Consider the following 5,067-nt stretch of genomic DNA (forward strand, 5'->3'; position numbering starts at 1 on the left):
CTGTGGCTGCTGCAGAAAGGGGCTAATGGGGGGGGGGAGAGATCAGGAGGTCCCCCCCACACACTTTCCCTGTAAAACTGACCTGATGGAACGTTGGGTTGCAGACATTCCAGGAAGTATCCAGCGGCGTTCTGAGTAGCCAATCACAGCCGCAGGACGCTCTTCGACATGTCTGAACGTGCTCCAGCTCCAGCCAATTGCATTGCGGGTGGGTGGGGGGGCTGGCATTGAAGAATTAAAGGGACAGCGACGTCCCCTGCACGTGTGTGAAATTTCCCAGTGGGGGGAGATGGGAACCTTTCCTATGTATACTGTACTCGGAGCAGTGGGGTCTAGATTGAATCCCCTGCTACGCCTGGGCCATACACACCCAGTGCGTGAATCATACACGTTCTGTTACCGTGACGCTGCGGCTAGACATGTGTGGGTCACAGTCTGGCAGCATGGCGAGCCGTGCATTGTTATTCCTGTTTAGGAGGCATCTTGCGTAGCACCTAGTCATGGCCCAGGGCCCGTTGTACCAGGGGGTGTAGAACAGTCCCCAAGCGGGTATCCATCCATGCTGTGACGGCCCGTCGGAGAGAAAGGGGGGTTGAGGTAATATATTTTATTGGACCAGCCTCTGTGGGTGAGAGACATGTGTGGGCACATGAGTCATGCGTGCGGTGGTGGCATGGACCATGCATGCCACAGGTGGTCCATGCGTTCCAGCATAGAACGGCCAGGCCTGGGAGAGGCACGTGTGGAATATAGGTGAGGTTCATCATAAATACTGATGGTTTTTAACATTTGCCACCAGCAGAGGCCCAAGCTGGTTTACAGAGGGAAGGAAAATCCCCTTCTCCAGGGACCTCACAGGCCAGGAACAGCTCCAGCCTGCGGAATCATTTCCATCAGGTAAAGGAGGGGGAGGCCACATGGCCTTTGCTGTTCACTTGGCAGACAGAGGGGCGGGATCCGGGCCAGACAGACTGAGGAGCAGGGACAGTCCAACACGGAGCAAAAGACTGACACGGGGTCAGGAACAGAATTACACAGGGGCAGACAGACACAGGGGGACTAAGGGCAGGGACAGACAGACACAGGGAGGATGGGGGGGGGGAGGGACGGACAGACACACACATGGGCAGGGACAGACAGACACAGGGAGGATGGGGGGGCAGGGACAGACAGACACAGGGAGGACTGGGGGGGGCAGGGACAGACAGAGACATGGGCAGGGACAGACAGACACAGGGAGGACTGGGGGGGCAGGGACAGACAGACACATGGGCAGGGACAGACAGACACAGGGAGGACTGATGGGGAGCAGGGACAGACAGAGACATGGGCAGGGACAGACAGACACAGGGAGGACTGGGGGGGCAGGGACAGACAGACACAGGGAGGACGGGGGGGGGCAGGGACAGACAGACACATGGGCAGGGACAGACAGACCCAGGGAGGACTGGGGGGGGGGGCAGGGACAGACAGACCCAGGGAGGACTGATGCGGGGCAGGGACAGACAGACACAGGGAGGACTGGGGGGGCAGGGACAGACAGAGACATGGGCAGGGACGGACAGACAGACACAGGGAGGACGGGGAGGGGGGCAGGGACAGACAGAGACATGGGCAGGGACGGACAGACAGACACAGGGAGGACGGGGGGGGACAGGGACAGACAGACCCAGGGAGGACTGATGCGGGGCAGGGACAGACAGACACAGGGAGGACTGGGGGGGCAGGGACAGACAGAGACATGGGCAGGGACGGACAGACAGACACAGGGAGGACGGGGAGGGGGGCAGGGACAGACAGAGACATGGGCAGGGACAGACAGACACAGGGAGGACGGGGGGGGGCAGGGACAGACAGACACACAGGGGCAGACCCCCCCCAACCAATCACTCCCAGCCAGCATGGAGGGAAGCCCCGCCCCCTACCCAGAGCCCCGCCCCTCCCGCTTTTGAGCCCGGAGCGGCGCGCCCGCCGACCATAGAGTCCCCTCACTCCCCTGCGGCGGGGTAGAGCGGCCGGCGACCATAGAGTCCTCGTCCCTCTCCCCCCGCGGGTGGCTGGAGCGTCGCATCCGGGCGGGGCGCCCCCGTGTTTCCGGCGCGGAGGGGGGTTGCGTAGCAGCGCCGGGGCCGGGCGGGGGGCCGGGGAGGCTGCGGCCGCCTCTGAGCCCTGCAGGGTCCCGGAGCAGCCCGAGGAGCCGGGGCTCGGCGCGGTACGTGCGGGGGGGCTGGTAGGACAGGGTCTGGTGGGGGGGGGGTGGTTTGGGGGGAGGGGCGGGGGGTTGGTAGGACGGGATCTGGCGAGGGGGTCCATGGGGGAGGGGGGCTGGTTTGGGGGAGGGGCGGGGGGTTGGTAGGATAGGATCTGCTGGGGGTGTATATGGGGGAGGGGCTGGGGGTTGGTAGGACGGGATCTACTGGGGGGGCTGGTAGGACAGGATCTGGCGGGGGGGGTCTGTGGGGGAGGGGCTGGGGGTTGGTAGGACGGGATCTGCTGGGGGGCTGGTTGGGGGAGGGGCGGGGGGTTGGTAAGACGGGATCTGGCGGGGGGTCCATGGGGGAGGGGGGCTGGTTTGGGGGAGGGGCGGGGGGTTGGTAAGACGGGGTCTGGCGGGGGGTCCATGGGGGAGGGGGGCTGGTTTGGGGGAGGGGCGGGGGGTTGGTAGGACAGGATCTGCTGGGGGGGTCTGTGGGGGAGGGGGGCTGGTTTGGGGAGGGGCTGGGGGTTGGTAGGACGGGATCTGGTGGGTGGGTCTGTGGGGGAGGGGGGCTGGTTTGCGGGAGGGGCTGGGGGTTGGTAGGACAGGGTCTGGTGGGTGGGTCTGTGGGGGTGGGGGGCTGGTTTGGGGAGGGGCTGGGGGTTGATAGGACGGGATTTGGTGGGTGGGTCTGTGGGGGAGGGGGGCTGGTTTGGGGGAGGGGATGGGGGTTGGTAGGACGGGATTTGGTGGGTGGGTCTGTGGGGAGGGGGGCTGGTTTGGGGGAGGGGCTGGGGGTTGGTAGGACAGGGTCTGGTGGGGGGCTGGTTTGGGGAGGGGCTGGGGGTTGATAGGACAGGGTCTGGTGGGGGGGTCTGTGGACAGAGGCTGAGAGGGGGCCCTTAGGGCGCTGTGTGGTTATACAGCCCCCCCCCCGTATGTGGTGGTGGCCACAGGGACCTGCCTCGTTCAGGGCAGTGACTGGGACACTTGCTGCCAAAAGTGATCGTTTTGCAAGTTTAGTGACTAAGCAAATAACCCGATTTAAAAACCCCAGGATCCTTCCCCTGCCCCGGGCGTCTGCGCCAGGAAATGAGCTCTAATTCATCCTGCCGAGGGCCCTCTGACTTTAATGTCTGGTAATATTTCATACCATCTGCATCAACCTGGCCCAGGCTGGTGGAGTCTGAGCTGCTTGGGCTGCTGCTAAATTGTTGCTGAGAAAATGGGGCGAAATCACTGTGGTTTGGGGAATAGGGAGGTTCCACCTCCCTGTGTTGCATCATAAATGCTCTCCTAATAGGTTACCACAGTTACTGCTTAATTGGGCAGGGAATTGTTGCTGTTATGGTGAATTATTGAAATTTGTAGCCTCTGGGTGCTACTTTAATTCAGGCAGGATTGGGGCCCCTTTTTTCCATACCCCCATAGGAAAGCACAGTCTAGAACACTGTGGCATACAGAGATGAGAGGTGAGGGAACTGATCAAATATATACAGTGTCTATATATGAATTATATATACACTACACTAATAAAAGGGAACATTTAGCACATTGTGGTTTTCTAAGTGCTGTATGAATCCGTTGTCTTTCAGAGCTCAGTTGTTTGCGCAGGCATTTGAGGAAGGGTCGGGGGAGTGGGGACTGAAGTGGAATGGGGTTTTATATAGTTTCAGTGATAAATGTGAAATTACTTAATGCAGTACAGTAGTGACAAATGCGCTTCGTATTCTGATAGTGAATTTTGGGTGCTAGACTTACAAAAAATACAAGGTGTGATGGTTCCCAGTTCATTGCTGCGTAAATGTCACGGGGAGATCACTAGGGTGTCCTGTTCGGTGGTGGTTTGAAGAACTATATTTGACTAGTTCTGCATGTACCTATAGGGGAGTATACGCTGTCTCCCAATGCTTCCCTTTCTGTTGTGTGAAATCATTCCAGGACAGAACGTTCCTGATCTGAAAATTCTTTGTTACCTGAAATTGGGTTATGTCCCTACCGAGCATCAGTCACGCTGAAAACTTCTCTTAGGCTTTGTCTACACGGCCACTTGCAGCGCTGAAACTTTCTTCGCTCAGGGGTGTGAAAAAACACCCCCCTTAGCGCAGTCAAGTGCCAGGGTAGATAGTGGTACAGCACTGGGAGCCATTACCCTCGCAGAGGTGGTTTTATTACACCGCTGGGAGAGCCCTTTAAATGGCAAACTCCCCTGTACCCAACATATGGCTAAACACGCGACTGAATGTCTGTTCCCTAAAACACACGGTAGCATCCAGAGCGGAAGCAAATATTTTGCTACTGAAATGATGCAGCAGGCAGCCTTCTAGCTGCATGGAGAACAAAGTGTAACAAAAGGCCCTGGGCACAAAGCGGTCTTTTTCCAGATAGCTCACATGCTTCAGTTTCTTGTCCTTAAAGAGGATTTGTATCTGTTCTTGTTCAAAGGAGGAATATCATTGGCTGAAAAAGCTCAGACTGTGCAGGGCCTGGTTGTATCAGCAACACAGGGTGTGCAGCCTCGTGAGGCAGGTTATAAAAATGTTACAAATGCTTTAACATTTAAGAAATGTGGGTGTATCTGGTGGGGCGGGAGGGAGGCACGTGGCTGGAGGCATGTGGTCAGTGGAACAGGAGTTCCTGGATAGAAAAGGTTAGGCCGTCTTCCATGTGATCCCAGGAGTGCAGGGCGGGTGTGTGGAGGGGGCGGGGAGCTGCACACCTTGCCATATTTCTGTTTACATTACTCATTTTGTTCTCCTTGTTCCTATTCATAGATCAAGCCCGTTTGTGACCTCCTGACTATTCCTGTGGCAACAGGTCTTGGTCACCGGGAAGAATGACGTTTTAATCCGAACGAGGAGGAAGGGAAA

The sequence above is a fragment of the Emys orbicularis genome, chromosome 19 (genome assembly GCF_028017835.1).
Source record: "Emys orbicularis isolate rEmyOrb1 chromosome 19, rEmyOrb1.hap1, whole genome shotgun sequence".
NCBI lineage: Eukaryota > Metazoa > Chordata > Testudines > Emydidae > Emys > Emys orbicularis.